This window comes from Schistocerca americana, chromosome 5, assembly GCF_021461395.2.
Source record: "Schistocerca americana isolate TAMUIC-IGC-003095 chromosome 5, iqSchAmer2.1, whole genome shotgun sequence".
Classification (NCBI taxonomy): Eukaryota; Metazoa; Arthropoda; class Insecta; order Orthoptera; family Acrididae; genus Schistocerca; species Schistocerca americana.
Genome location: NC_060123.1, coordinates 28,658,977 through 28,676,088, shown reverse-complemented (window position 1 = coordinate 28,676,088; position 17,112 = coordinate 28,658,977).

Below are 17,112 nucleotides of genomic sequence, written 5' to 3'. Positions count from 1 at the left end.
CAAGCATGGAGGAAGTTGAGGGCATACCACCTCTAATAGAGCCATGTCTTGTGAAGCACTGTGGTGTTAAACCAATCTTTGGGATGAGAATGGCTTTCCTTTCGTGGTATATAAAATTTGAGATCATGGAGACTCATGTTTTCAGCTAGCTGATGAAATTACCCATACAGTTGGAATCAGAATTATAAGGCAATTGTTTGAGAAAATCTTGCTTTCCTCATAGGAAATGTTTATGACTGTTTTATCATTAATTGGCTTGGAACTGACACAGAATTCCTCAAGGAGAAACAGCAACTAAGATCCAGCAAGTTAACAACAAAGATATGCTCATCCAAGTTGTTGTTGTTGTTGTTGTGGTCTTCAGTCCTGAGACTGGTTTGATGCAGCTCTCCATGCTACTCTATCCTGTGCAAGCTTTTTCATCTCCCAGTACCTATTGCAACCTACATCCTTCTGAATCTGCTTAGTGTATTCATCTCTTGGTCTCCCTCTACGATTTTTACCCTCCACGCTGCCCTCCAATACTAAATTGGTGATCCCTTGATGCCTCAGAACATGTCCTACCAACCGATCCCTTCTTCTGGTCAAGTTGTGCCACAAACTTCTCTTCTCCCCAATCCTATTCAATACTTCCTCATTAGTTATGTGATCTACCCATCTAATCTTCAGCATTCTTCTGTAGCACCACATTTCGAAAGCTTCTATTCTCTTCTTGTCCAAACTATTTATCGTCCATGTTTCACTTCCATACATGGCTACACTCCATACAAATACTTTCAGAAATGACTTCCTGACACTTAAATCAATACTGGATGTTAACAAATTTCTCTTCTTCAGAAACGCTTTCCTTGCCATTGCCAGCCTACATTTTATATCCTCTCTACTTCGACCATCATCAGTTATTTTGCTCCCCAAATAGCAAAACTCCTTTACTACTTTAAGTGCCTCATTTCCTAATCTAATTCCCTCAGCATCACCCGACTTAATTAGACTACATTCCATTATTCTTGTTTTGCTTTTGTTGATGTTCATCTTATATCCTCCTTTCAAGACACTGTCCATTCCATTCAACTGCTCTTCCAAGTCCTTTGCTGTCTCTGACAGAATTACAATGTCATCGGCGAACCTCAAAGTTTTTATTTCTTCTCCATGAATTTTAATACCTACCCCGAATTTTTCTTTTGTTTCCTTTACTGCTTGCTCAATATACAGATTGAACAACATCGGGGAGAGGCTACAACCCTGTCTTACTCCCTTCCCAACCACTGCTTCCCTTTCATGTCCCTCGACTCTTATAACTGCCATCTGGTTTCTGTACAAATTGTAAATAGCCTTTCGCTCCCTGTATTTTACCCCTGCCACCTTCAGAATTTGAAAGAGAGTATTCCAGTCAACATTGTCAAAAGCTTTCTCTAAGTCTACAAATGCTAGAAACGTAGGTTTGCCTTTCCTTAATCTTTCTTCTAAGATAAGTCGTAAGGTCAGTATTGCCTCACGTGTTCCAGTGTTTCTACGGAATCCAAACTGATCTTCCCCGAGGTTGGCTTCTACTAGTTTTTCCATTCGTCTGTAAAGAATTCGTGTTAGTATTTTGCAGCTGTGGCTTATTAAACTGATTGTTCGGTAATTTTCACATCTGTCAACACCTGCTTTCTTTGGGATTGGAATTATTATATTCTTCTTGAAGTCTGAGGGTATTTCGCCTGTTTCATACATCTTGCTCACCAGATGGTAGAGTTTTGTTCTTTCGCTCGATGGAGGGTTTGAACCTAGGACCTTCCCTTCCGCAGCTGCTCACGTTACCACGAGACCACGGCGCTCCTCTTCTCTCCCACGGCCGTCAGTAGTTCCAATGGAATATTGTCTACTCATCCAAGTGGAAATTACATATTCAGGCACAAACTGTGATTTTAAATGAGTTTGTTTCACCACCATAAAATGCTTTGAACTGAAAGTGGTGTTCATTAAAAGATGATGTTTATAAAAAGTTGTGTATACTTCTTCAAGATGAGGAAATTCATTTTAATGTGATGTAATGACAGTACAAAGATGTACAACCAATTATTTTTTGTATTAAAACCTGTTCACTAAACACATATAAAATGTAGTTAATTTTATTTTTTGGCATCATTATCACTTTTAAACTGAGTCATTTAATTACTAAATAGCTGCAGTACATTTAGGAACATCAGTGATTTCGTAGACTCTGTTGTGTAACATATTTACACGTCTGTGCCCTCCTTTGAAAACAATTGTAATGATTACAAAGTGAAAATGTTGCTGTGTGTTATTTGTAAGAAAACTACAGTGTATTAAATGTATAATTGACATACTTAGCCTTGACTTGACACTGGAAAATCTGGGATACCCAGAAGAACACAAGTATATAAATAGTTGTATTCCAATTTTGGTTTACATGCTTATCCATTGGTAAGGTACTCCACTACACAGTGAAGGGCACCTTTGATCATTCTGTTGTTTATATTTAATACTGACATTGGTAACACAATGGTACAATTAGATTGGTATGTTTGTACACGATGTGTACAATTTCTTTTATGTGACATTATTTGCTCTAGCTCTCAAAGTTACACCATTTAGGTGTTGTAAGAATCTCATCTGGCGAAGATAAAACAGTAAAGTCTGTGGTACTCAACCCGTGAACAGGCCTCTGGCCTGAGTGCAGCATTCTGTTCACCACAGCGCTAGGAGGTGGATCATGGCGAGCCCATCATACCAGCTGCCTTTTACCCCAGGAGTGACCTGTGATACTCAGCTTGAAACCAGGCTGAGTGGACCTGGAACCCCTGGCGAGACTGGAGTGGAGACCATTCCTGGTCCTACCCAAGACCTCCAGGGCTGGAAGTCTTGTGCTCTACCTGCTAGACCACCATGACCATTTAGAATCTCATTTATGTGCCTTATCATTTAGGTGACAAGTTCAACATTCACTCCCACATAGCAGAGAGGGTTATGATATAACACTGAGTAGTCAGAATTATATTTATTTGCTCATTTGTTTACCAAAGTTTCTTCTTTGTAACAATGAATACAATCAGTTTTTGACAAAATAATTTATTTGTATAGATACAAAATTTACTTACCAAGTTACAGTAGACACATACATAAATGAAGGTTATAATTAGGTAAGCTTTTGGGGCAAATGGCCTTCAGGCAGAAGGGTTGAAGGGGAAGGAGAGGGGTGAAGGAGAAAGACAGGAGAGGTCTAGAAAAAGAGGTAGATTCCAAGAAAGTAGCTCAGAAGTGTGGGTGAGGGTAGACTTACCGGCCAGGAGGAGAAGGAAAGACTGATTGTTGGGCGCTGCATACAAGATTTGAAAACCTGAGAGCTTAAAGGTGAGAGAGACGGTAATACTGAAGACAGTGATTACTGCTTAAACGTCGTGCATCAGTTAATAAGAGTGTAAAGCTAAGTGCATTGTACATAACAGAGGTGGGAGGGGGCCAGTGAAAAATAGATGGGTAAGACAATGAAAGATGTAGAAAACTAAATGGGAGTGAAGAAAAGAGTAGTTACTGTAAAGAAATGGTGAGCCAGAAGAAATTAACATAAAGTAACTACTCTTTTCTTCACTCCGTTTTGTACATCTTTCATTGTATTACCTGTTTATTTTTCACCACACCCTTCCCACCTCTGTTTTGTTGCACTTGGTTTTTCACTCTTATTAACACATGCACTATATTTAAGGAGTAATCTATGTCTTGCATATTACACTGTGTTTCACCTGTAAGCTCTCAGGATTTCAAATCTCATCAGATGCAGTGCCCAACAGTCAGTCTTTCCTTCTCATCTCATTCGGTAAGTCTCGCCTGATCCAGGGTTTGAGGTGACTTTCTTGAAATTGACCCCTTTTCCTAGACATCTCCAGTCCTTTTCCTTCCCCTTCAACCCTTCTGCCCGAAGAAGGAGCCACTGGCTCCAAAAGCTTGCCTAGTCATAACTTTCTCTTATGTGTGTGCTCTGCCACCACTTTGTGAGTAGATTTTTTTATCCACCCAATTAAATTATTTTGTCTGAGTTTCTTGTTTGTATTTCATTTAATTTATTATGTTTTGTTAAGAACATCTCCCTTGGCTTGCAGACTGTGAATTACGGTTGCCCGTATATACAAAGTTTGCTATCTGTTTTATTGTTTTCATGTTAATGGTGCGTGGTTCCAGGTCTTCTGTTGAGTTATTGTTTGCATTTTGTTCACAGTATTTCGACAAAGAACATAGCTGTCTTCTTCAGTTGCTGGGAGTTTTTCTGTTATGTGTGCTTGCTTCCTGGACTCCATCCAGATGGCTGGGTTGGTAGTCAAAACATTATGCATAAAACAAAAACAACAGCTTGGGCAGGACACCTGGATCTGCACTATTAATTGATCATGCCTGAAATATGTGAGGGATGTTTTCATATTAATTAAAACTTTTATTCTTTAAAATATTTTTACTGGTTACAACTATTATTTCTTATTACTTTCTCAAACTTTCATACTGTATTTTGTGAGAACATTCTTAAGTTTTCATTGCTGTGTAAATCAGCTTTGACCTTCAAACATTAGTTTCTGGTCTTCTCCTAACAATGACGTTCTCAGCATTGTGTTTTTGTCATTTTGACACAAGATGAATTTGTTTCTTTCTAGATATTAACTATTTTGTTGTGATTGAGTCAAGAAGTTAATTGATGACATTATATATCAATGAAAATAATGTATTTTGAAAATATAATGTAACTGGAGAGATAAAGTAGAGTTCTCACCAAACAGTGACTGGAAAAAAACACACACACACACACACAAAATTTAAGGAAATATGCAAGCTTTCAGAGCCAGTGGCTCCTCCTTCTGACAGAAGGGTTGTAGAGGAAGGAAGAGGGGTGAAGGAAAAGACTGGCGACATTTAGGAAGTGGGGAGAATTACAGAAAAGTCACCCAGAACCCCTGGTCAGGCGAGACATACCCTATAGGATGAGAAGGAAAGACTGATTGTTGGGGACTGCACCAGATGAGATCTGAAAACCTGAAGGTTTCTCAGGATCCAAAATTTTTCGAATGTCTAAATTTATTCTGTCAATTAAATTTCCTATTCTGAATCCCAAGCCACTTTCCCTTACATTGACCTCATCCTCACCAAGGGTCAGCTACAAACTTCTGTTCACATTAAACCTACTGATAAATAACAATACTTACATTTTGAGAGTTGGCAACCTTTTCATGACAAATGTTCCATGCCATACAGCCTTGTCATTTAAGGCAAACATATTTGTTACAGACTCATTACAGCAATATACCACGGTTCTCACCACAGGCTTCACTGGATGTAATTACCCCACGAAACTAGTTCAAAAACAGATTTCCTGTGCCATCACATCCAATCCTGGTACTGCTGAGCCCCCCCCCCCCCCCCTCAAAAAAAAAAAAACACAGCTTAAGAGTACATCTGTTGTCATTCAGTACTATCGCGGTCTTGAATGTATTAATTTGCTGCTTTGACAAGAGGATGAACTCCTAAAATCATTCCCTGAAATGAGGTCCAGTCTGTCTCACATTTTGCTCACCACACCTAGAACAGCTTTTCGTTGCCCCCTCCCCAGTCTTTGCAATATCGTGGTCAGTCCCTTGGTCCTTCTCTACTCTGTGGCTCCTACCCTGTGACCATTCCCACTGTAAGACTTGCTCTGTGCGCCCTCCTATCACCATCAATTCCAGCCATGTAACTGGGAAAACACACTATCAAAGGGAGAGCTGCCTGTGAAACAACACGTTATGTACCAATTGTTATGTAAAAACTATATGGCTTTCTATATTGGTATAGCTACCGTCAAGGTACCAGTAAGAATGAATTGGCTTAGACAAAGGGTGTATACTGGCTACACACAATATCCTGCTACAAACCTTACTCTACAATGTGGTGACCATGACCTTGAGGCCTGTTTCATCAATGTCCAATCTACATTCACCCTCCTGACATCAATTTCTCCGAACTCTGCAGGTGCGATCTGGCATTAGAACATGTCCTTTGTTCTAGCCACCCATCTGGTAATAATTTACGTTAATTTCTTTGACCTCAACATGTCCTGCAAAGTTTTGTCACCCAGTTTCTAGGCGGCTTTTCTGAGCGCCCCCTGTTTCCTAAACCTTGCCAGTCTTTTCCCTCCATTCCTCTTCCCCTTCAATCCTTCTGCCAGAACAGGGTATTATTATAACCTTTAATCACCAATCATTGCGTGGATATTCAAACACACTCACTTAGAAACAGTAGCTCGTTACATGATAACAACTCAGTAGCTCTTATTCGACTGCCGTGCCGTGACATGCGGCCGGCGCCGTTCGTAGCTAGGTGGCGCTCCCGCGCTCAACCGAGTTGCGGAGCGCCTCTATCGCCGTTTGCGCGTACTGTCGTGGCGGCACTGTTAAATGTCGTCGCACTGTCACAACACTTTTCCCCCCTTGAAAAAAAACACTCACCTCCTTGGAGACATGGACAGTGCGGAGACATCCATGGCCTCTTGTGAGGCCCCGAGAAGATCCCGCGGAGGGACACGAGAGTATGGTCGAAAATGTCCAGGACGGAAGCTCGTTCGTGGAACATGCCTCCTGGACGAGATGATGGGTGAAAACTCCAGAGCAGCATCCATAGGTGTCGTGGACCTGGGGGTGTGCTCCATCGAGATGGGTCCCGGAGAAGGCGGCGTCGCGACTGGGGCCGGTTCCGGCGTACTCGGAAGCGGTAACGACGTCGGCTGCATCAACATGTACGGTAGATCGGCAGCAGCGACAGGACTGGCTTCTTGGGCTGGTGGAGGCGAAGGAAGGGGCGGTGGCACCGGCGTGGCCACCACTCGTGGGCGCATCTGGTCGTAATGGCGAACAGCCATGCCGTCGTCCATACGTATTTCACAAAGCCGGCGGCCGCGAAGAGCCTTGACCACCCCTGGAATCCATATACAGCGAGATCCATACCCTCGTGCCCACACGTCGGCGCCCACCGAGTATTTTCCTGCACTAGGGGACACAGCACAAGGCCTGACAGGTGAAGCAGGTGCAGGAGAGTGCGCAGTTGGCAGCCATGCAAGAGTTCAGCAGGGCTGCGATCACCCAGAGGCGTGAAGCGATAAGAACTCAGAAATTGCAGCAGAGCGTCATCTGTGGAAAAATCACAGAGGAATTTTTTCATCTTGCTTTTGAATGTGTGGACAAGGTGCTCGACCTCCCCATTCGATTGCGGATGGAAGGGCGGTGCTGTAACATGATGAATCCCTTGTCCAGTACAAAAATCACGGAAGGCCTGTGAAGAGAACTGAGGGCCATTGTCTGTGACGATCGTGGATGGGAGACCTTTTAGCGCAAGGATTTTGGACAAAGCTAGCATCGTCGCCGCAGTGGTGGGCGACGGACATCGAACAACAAACGGAAACTTCGAGAAGGCGTCAATCAACAGTAGCCAATAAGTACCGAGGAAGGGGCCAGCAAAGTCAGCGTGCACCCTTTCCCATGGCTGTGCCGTATCAGGCCACTGAGAGGGCATAGTACGAGGTGCAGCCAGTTGTTGAGCACACTGACCACACGCAGCAACCATGTGGGCGATGTCCGAATCAATACCGGGCCAATAAACGTGCCTGCGGGCCAGGGACTTAGTCCGAGAAATACCCCAATGGCCTTCATGCAACAGTTTGAGAACATCTTTGCGAAGAGAGGCTGGCACCATGACCTATGGAGATGCGCCATCCGTGGCCAGAAGAACAACACTATCACGAACAGACAGATGAAGGCTCAATGCATAGTAGTTACGAAGGGGATCTGATGGCTGGCCCTTGGTCCCGTCCGGCCAACCCCGTTGAACAAAACCGATCACCTGACGCAGGACCGGATCCTGCGCAGTAGCCGACGCAGTAGCCTGCGAACGTGTAAGTGGAAAACCCTCGACCGCACGACGTTCTTCCTCATCAATGTGGAAACAGAGTAGTTCATCACGATCGAAAACCGGGTCGGGGCCCATCGGCAATCGCGTCAGCGTTGATGTGCTGGGCCGTGGGGCGATAGTGAATCTCATAGTGAAAACGAGACAAGTATAAGGCCCAACGTTGCAGGCGGTGAGCTGCCTTATCCGGAAGCGACGCCGATGGGCTGAACAGAGACCAGCGGCTTGTGGTCGGTGATGAGGTGAAACTTAGAACCAAACAAAAAAATGCTGAACTTTTTAGAGCATAAATGATAGCGAGCGCCTCCTTTTCGATTTGAGAGTAACGCCGTTGCGCATCGTTGAGGGTCTTGGAAGCATAGGCGATGGGTCGTTCTGACCCATGCTGATACCGATGGGCGGGAACAGCCCCTAGGCCATACTGTGACGCGTCAGTCGCCAGAACCAAGTGCTGACCCGGACGGAATGTGGCAACACAAGGCGCCAACTGCAAATGAGCCTTCAGGTGGGCAAAAGCCTGCTCACACTCGTCGGACCAACAGAAAGGGACGTTTTTGCGTAACAGTTGAAGCAGAGGATGAGCTACCGCCGCCGCAGATTGAATGAATTTGTGATAATAAGCAATCTTGCCTAGAAACGCCTGAAGTTCTTTGACTGTAGACGGCCGGGGTAGAGCATTAATGGCCGCAACGTGCTGACGTAGAGGACGTATACCCGCACGGGACAAGTGGAAACCAAGATACGCAATGGAGGGTTGGAAGAACTGTGACTTGTCCAGATTGCACCTCAACCCAGTCGAATGCAAAACTCGAAACAGTGAACGCAAATTGCGAAGGTGCTCCTCAGTGGAGGCCCCCGTGACAACAATGTCATCCAGATAGTTTATACAGCCGGGAACAGAAGCCGTGAGCTGTTCCAAAAGCCGCTGAAAAATGGCCGGCGCACTAGCGACGCCAAATGGTAACCACTGGTACTGATACAACCCACAAGGACTGTTGACGACGAGAAATTCCTTGGAAGAAGCATCCAACGGCAACTGATGGTACGCCTCCGATAAGTCAAGTTTGGAAAAGAACTGGCCCCCAGCGAGCTTGGTAAATAACTCCTCAGGACGGGGAAGAGGATAAGTGTCAATGAGGCTCTGAGTGTTGACAGTGGCTTCAAAATCACCACACAATCGCAGACTCCCGTTTGGTTTAGAAACCACCACGATTGGCGATGCCCATTCGCTGGAGGTAACAGGAAGGAGAATCCCTGAAGCTGTTAACCTGTCTATCTCAGCCTTGACAGGTGCATGCAACGCCACCGGAATAGGGCGAGCTGTAGGTTTAAGAGTAACATGGCTTCAAAATCCTTGGCACGACCCAGACCAGCAGAGAACACGGACGAAAATTCAGAACACAATCCATCCAGCTGTTGATACGGAATATCCTCAGATATGAGGTGCACATCATCATCAATGGAGAACCTGAACAACTGGAAAGCATCATAACCGAACAGGTTTTCAGTGCCCGCATGATCCACCACATAAAACGTGAGGGGCCTAACAACAGACTTGTAGGCAGTGGAAGCATCAAACTGGCCAATGATAGGAATTTTCTGTTTATTATAAGTTCTCAGATTTCGCGTAACTGGAGGCAAGGGAGGGGAGCCCAACTCCAAATACGTGCGAGAATTAATGAGAGTTACTGCAGAGCCAGTGTCCACTTGCATGCGAATGTCTTTATCCAGAACACGAACAGTAACAAACAACTTATTTGTTTGAGAAAGCACACAGTTAACATCCATGTCCGATGCCTCGTCCTCGTCGACAGGAACTTTAGGGGACTGACACACAGAAGCAATGTGGCCTTTTTTCCTACATGAATTACACGTGGCCCAACATTTTGGACACGCGGCCCTGTCATGCTGTACGAAACAACGTGGACAAGAAGGAAGTGTGGAACGAACCTGCTTCTGTGGTTGCTGTTTTCGCTGCGGCATTGCGGCCCAACGCGACAATGTTTACGTGAGTGAACCGCCGCCACATCTTCGTTCTCCTGTGAAACAGGCAAATTGTCTGTGTCGAAAGTTGACTGTACAGCGCCTACATCACACCACGCGTCTATTTGCGCGCCAGCAGCGTGAGACACTTCAAAGGATTGAGCGATGCTTAGAACTTCCGACAACGACGGGTTTGGCAGTTGTAGGGCACGTTGCCGAACTTCTTTATCAGGAGGAAGCCGTAGAATAGCATCCCTAACCATTGAATCAGCATAAGACTCATGATGAGTGTCTGTGACAAACTGACATTTCCTACTCAGACCGTGTAGTTCCTCCGCCCAGGCCCGGTAAGATTGATGGGGCTGTTTACGACAACGGTAGAACGCCACACTGGCGGCAACGACGTGGGTGTTTTTTCGGTAATAGTTAGACAATAAGTCATACATTTCTTGGAAGGACAAAGAGGCAGGTTCCTGCAGAGGGGCTAACTGAGATAGCAGCTAATAGATCCGTGGGGAAATCCAAGATAGAAATAACGACTTACACATAGGAGTGTCGACAACACCGAAGGCCAAGAAGTGTTGCCGCAAACGCTTCTCATAATCCTCCCAATCTTCAGCAGCCTCGTCGTAAGGAGGGAATGGAGGCAGAGAAGAGGAAGACAGACGACGAGTAAGCGACGTCAACAACGCTTGAATAGCAGCCATCAGCTTTGTTTGTTGTGCCTGAATAGCAGCCGTCAGCTGTGTTTGTTGCTCTATGAGCACTTGCATAAGCTGTTCCATGTCTGCCCCGTCACGAACACACAAATCCACAATGCAGTGAAAATATCCGACCTCGTCGCCAAAAAGTGTTATAACCTTTAATCACCAATGATTGTGTGGATATTCAAACACACTCACTTAGAAACAATAGCTCGTTACATGATAACAACTCAGTATCTCTTATTCGACTGCCGTGCCGTGACATGCGGCCGGCGCCGTTCGTAGCTAGGTGGCGCTCCCGCGCTCAGCCGAGTTGCGGAGCGCCTCTATCGCCGTTTGCGCATACTGTCGTGGCGGCACTGTTAAATGTCGTGGCACTGTCACAACAGGTATCACTGGCCCCAAAAGCTTGCACATTTCCTTAACTTTTGTGTTTGTTTTTTGCTGTTGCCACTTCGCAAGTAGATTTTTTAATTTATCAATTATAATTAGTGAACTTGCATTTTATGCCTTGTATGTCATAAGCGATGTATGTCTTTATAAAGACATAACTTTGGAGGGCAGCGTGGAGGGTAAAAATCGTAGAGGGAGACCAAGAGATGAATACACAAAGCAGATTCAGAAGGATGTAGGTTGCAGTAGGTACTGGGAGATGAAAAAGCTTGCACAGGATAGAGTAGCATGGAGAGCTGCATCAAACCAGTCTCAGGAATGAAGACCACAACAACAACAACATGTCATAAGCACATTATTTTCTAGTGATTAAGGAAAAAAAGTGACTGAGAAACAGAAAAATAGAATCGAAGAATTATAAGGAAATATAAAAAAAGGAAAGGGAGTTTAGTATTTAGTGTCTTTTCAACTATGAGATCAGTTTGACAGAGTAGAAACTATAACACGAGGGTTGTTTGAAAAGTTGCATCTTGCCACATGTTAGTGCTAGTGGAATGAGATTCCCACATAATAACAGGCGATCCTTTATGAGTAAGCCAACAGCTGTGGCCCAGTGGTAACACCAGTACCCATCACGCTAGCACTTGACTTGGTTGGGTCACCATCCATGACTGCTGAGCACTATTAGCAAGTGGGGTGCACTCAGCACTTGTGAGGCCAGTTGAGGAGCTACTTGATTGACAAGTAATGTCTCTGGTCACAAAAACTGACAGCAGCTGGGAGAGTAGTGTGCTAACCACATGACCCTCCACATCTGCATCTAGTGACACATGTCGGCTGATGATGACTCTGTAGTCAGTTGGTACTATTGGGCCTCCGAGGCCTGTTCAGACAGAGTTCTTTACGAGTGAATACATGAGGAGTTGATACTCGGAGTAGCATGGGGAGAAACTCATAAGGGGACTTCCAGTAACACGACCTTCCTTCACTGTTGGGCCACCGGGAGTGCTCTACATTTATTAACCCATCATTTCTTATTGGCTAATTTAAAGTTGTCCACATTAATTCTCATTTCATGGTAAAGAGAAGTTGTTTTCATTTCATTGTGTTCTGGATTAATCTTTTATTTCACTTTTTGAATTGTATTCTGAATATGTTGCTTGTATTGTGCTTGGTTTTTGCTCACATTCATAATATTGGTGCAGTAAATGGTACCATAATTGTTTCATGCAAAACAAGCTGGTTTCATTGGATATTATTCTGTGGACATCTGTTCTTGCCTACAAATCCATGTGCTACATTTAAATGCATTGTAAGTGTATTGATGCTCACCATATAGCAGAGATGCTGAGTCCCAGAGAGGCACAACAAACGGCGTTTTGAAATGTTAGCTACACACACACACACACACACACACACACACACACACATGTGACCACAGTCTGGCAGCTGGAGCCAGATTGCTTTAGTGCCGCATTATGGAAGAGGCAACTGGATTGGGTTAAGGAGAAGGCTGGGGCAGGGAGAGGGAGCAGAAGTAGGGCAGTGGTGGGGGATGGTAAATTATTGCTGGGAGCGTGTAGGGATGAGGTGGAGAGTAGGGCAGCTAGGTGTAGTTGGGAGGTTAGATGGAAGGTAGGGGAGAGAGGGGTGTAGTGGAAAAGGCGAGAAGTAAAAAGACTGGGTGCATTGGTGGAATTGAGTGCTGTGTAGTGCTGGAATGGGAACAGAGAAGGGGCTAGATGGTAAGGACAATGACTAACAAAGGTTGAGGCCAGGAGGGTTATGAGAACATGGGATATATAGCGGTGAGAGCTACCACCTGGAATGGGTTGTGAAGCAGTTATTGAAATGAAGAACATTGTGCTCAGCAATAGGGTGGTCCAGTCATTTCTTGGCTACAGTTTGTCAGTGGCTATTCATGCCAACAGACAGTTTGTTGGTTGTTATGCCTATGTAGAATGCAACACAGTGGTTGCAGCTTAGCTCATAGATCGCATGATTAGGCCCTGCCTTTGATAGGATAGGTGATACTTCTGACTGGACTGAAGTAGGTGGTTGTGGGAGGATGTAAGTGACAGGTCTTGCATCTAGGTCTATTACAGGTATATGAGGGAAGGGGTTGGGAGCAGGGCTTGTATAGGAATGGACAATGGCAATGTGTAGGTCCAGTGGGCGACAGAAGAGAGGGATGGGAAGGATAGTGGGTAGCACATCTCTCATTTTAGGGCACGATAAGAGGTAGTCAAAACCCTGGCGCAGAATGTAACTAAGTTGCTCCCATCCTGAGTGGTTGTGAGTCATAAGGGAAATGGTCCTCTGTGACCAGACAGTGGGCCTTTGGGAGGTGTTGGATGACTGAAAAGTTAAGGCACAGGAGATCTGTTTTTGTGCAAGGTTGGGAGGGTGATTATGATCTGTAAAGACCTCAGTGAGCCCCTTGGTATATTTTGAGAGCAACCACACGTCACTACAGATGTGATGGCCATGGGTGGCAAGGCTGTGTGGAAGGGACTTCTTGGCATGGAATAGATGGCAGCTGTCGACGTGGAGGTATTTCTGATGATTGAAAGGTCTGATATGGGCAGAGTGATGTAGCCATCTTTGAGGTGGAGGTCAACATTGAGGAAGGTGGCTTGCTGGGTTGAGTAGGACCAGGTGAAGCAAAAGATGGAGACATTATTGAGGTTCTGGAGAAATGTGGGTAAGGTGTCCTCACCCTCAATCCAGATCATGAATCTGAACCAGATCAAGGGTTTAGGATTCTGTGTGTATAGAAAGGATTCCTCTAGGTGGCCCATGAATTGGTTGGCATAGGATGCTGCCATGTGGGTGCCATGCCTTCAAAGGAGAAGTAACTGTGGGTGAAGATACAGTTGGTCATGGCGACTAAGAAGGAGGTGGTTGGTTTGGAATCCGTCAGGCATAGGGAAAGGTAGTGTTCAATAGCAGTAAGGCCATGGGCATTAGGGATGCTAGTGTAAAGGGAGGGGGTAGCATTAGTGACAAGCGGGGCACTGTGTGGTAAAGGAACAGGAACTGTGGGGAGTCGGTGGAGGAAATTGTTGGTATCTTTTATATAGGAGAGTAGGTTGCACGTAATAGGCTGAAGGAATTGGTCTACATGAGCAGAGGTTCTTTCAGTGTGGGCACAGTAACTGGCCAAAAAGGGGTGTCCTGGGTGGTTGGTTTTTTGGACTTAAGGAACCTTGTAGAAGGTAAAAGTGTGGGGAGTGATTGGGAAGAGGAGAGAGATGGACTCCAGAACGAGGTTCTGGGAAGGTTTAAGGATTTGCGAAGAGGCTGGAGATCCTGCTGGATTTCTGGAATTGGGTCACTGTGACAAGGTTTGTTGGTGGATGAATCTGACAGCTGATGGAGTCCTTGTACCAAGTAATCCTTGCGGTTCAAAAGAACAGTGATGGAGGCTTTGTGAGAAGGTCTGTATTGATGCTACTATCATAGATCCTTGCTCCTTCCATCAACATCATTGCAGAAAAGTTTCCTAACCCTAGGCAGAACCCAGTCCCACATACTGTTTTTGCATTGTTGCATGGCTCGTGGAATCCCCCCATATGGCCTTAGCATCAAATTACCCATCTCCGGCTGCCACCCTTCCTTCCACAATGACCTCCATCCGTTCAGATTTTGCCAATCCTTAGTCCTTAGCCACATAGTCCAGCAGGACCATGCCAGTCAGGCCCAAACCTCTTTGCAATACCTACTTGCCATCCGTAAAATTCTCCTACTATGCAATCCCAAATTACTGGATCCCATAACACACATCGAAGCTCATGCCTTCCAGGAAGTAGAGCAACACAACACCACCTCAAAAAAACTCTCCAACCTGCTCACTTTATAGTGCCCCCAGAATTTTACGAAAGTCTGGAGACACTTGTGTTCCAGCCGTTTCGAACACGCATTATTTTAAAGCAGGGCGTAAGGATGAGCATGGGATACTGCACCCATTTATTGTTTGTGCAGGCGAAACTGGAAGGGAGATAATTCGTCGACGCTGGCAAGTGTTCAGCGTGACATGCCAAGAATAAGCAAATTACGGCCCGGAAGCTCCTTGGCCGGCTGCAAAGAGTAATGTAGCATTGTATTATTAAAAAGCAAATGGAGAGACTCGAAATAGTGACTGAGTATTAGACATTGAACTGCTGTTGAGAGTACGTGGACTGGACGTGGATAGTCAGCCACGATAAAAGCTTATGTATTAATTGTGTTCAAAAACATGTAATGAACTGATTCTGGGTGACCAGTAATGTGTGGTCTTATGTCATAAAATTTAATTGTTTTTTTGTACAAAGTGGAAATAAATATGTTCTGGTGCATTGAATGGTATTCCAAGAGTAGAGTATTTTTTAAATAAGAAGAGAGAGAGCGAGAGAGTGAAAATTTCCCCTTCCTAGCAGTGAAATCTTCGAAGAAGCGTCCAGTGCTAGCAGAAGACATCGGCGCTGCAAGAAAGCAGAACCAGCATTCTTCAACAAGTAAGTCCACGAAAATGCTTAAGCTGTATAGAGAGAGCTTAACATTACACCGGGCCACCGCAACTTCCTACTCCCACGTTGGTCTACACTATCTACCACCACTACGACGGCCTCCAAATCTTCCCCACGTTCCCTCATAGCTGACAAACCCTGTCTCGTAGACCTGCTACATTTACACCATCCTCCAAAACTCCCTCCCACCACCACACAGAATCCAGAACCTAAACAGACCCAAAACACAGTCATGAAACTTCCTTTCAAAAGCCTTGGCCCTCCAGTAGTATCAGTCCTTCCCAAAGGCATCACCTTTTTCATCACTCCCAAATTCAGTCATGCAGGACTTGTTAAAGACCTTCTTTCCTACATCCAGTCTCTATAGTGGAAACACTTTTTTGCCGCCAACCCTACCAATCAGACTTAAACAAAGACCAATGTTGAACCCTGCCTGACTCAATTCACTCCTCCATCCAACTGTGATCCACCCCCATGGCCCACAAATCACCCACCTGTTAATTTTCCAGAATTTATTAACCTCGAACCTTGCTTTACCGTCATTCCCCAAATCCCTCAACATGCAAGGAACCTTACACCCACAAAAAGATCCGCAGTTCACCACCTAAAAACTGAACCTGATCTTATAATCCTACTTGCTGATAAAGGCTCCACCACTGTTGTTTTTAACCGCATTGATTAGTGGCAGAAGGACTCCGTTAGCTGTAAGATTCCTCCACCTACAAACCTTGCCACAGTGACCACATTCCAAAAATCCAGCAGGATCTCCAGTCTCTCCTCAAATCCTTAGGCCCATCCCAGAACCTCTTCCTGGAGTCCATCTCTCTCCTCACCCCTACCATTCCCTGCCCTTCTACATGTTTCCTGAAGTCCATGAAACTAACCACCCAGGACACCCTTTTGTGGCCAGTTACTGTGCCCACACTGAAAGAATCTCTGCTCACGTAGACCAACACCTTCATCCTATTTCCCGCAGCCTACTCTCCTATATAAAAGATAACTGCCATTTCCTCCATCGACTCCCCACAGTTCCTGTTTTTTTACCACATAGTGCCCTGTCATCACTATTGATGCCACCTCAGTATACACTTACATCCCTGAAGCCCATGGCCTTCCCAGTGCCCAACAGGTTCCAAACCAACCACCTCTGTCTTTTTAGTTGCCATGACCAACTATATTCTCACCCACAATTACTTCTCCTTTGAAGACATTACCTACAAACAAATCTATGGGCACCTAAATAGCAGCATCCTGTGCCAACCTATTCATGAGCCACCTAGAGGAATCCTCCTTAAACACATAGAATCCTAAACCCTTGATCTGGTTCAGATTTATTGGTGACATCTTCATGATCTGGATCGAGGGTGAGGACACCTTACCCACATTCCTGCAGAACCTCAATACCTTCTAACCCATCGAGCCACCTTCCTCAATGTTGACCTCCACCTCAAAGATGGCTACGTCACTACCCATATCAGACCTTTCAATCATCAGGAATACCTCCACTTTGACAGCTGCCATCTATTCCATGCCAAGAAGTCCCTTCCATACAGCCTAGCCACCCACAGCCATCGCATCTGTAGTGACGAGTGGTCGTACTC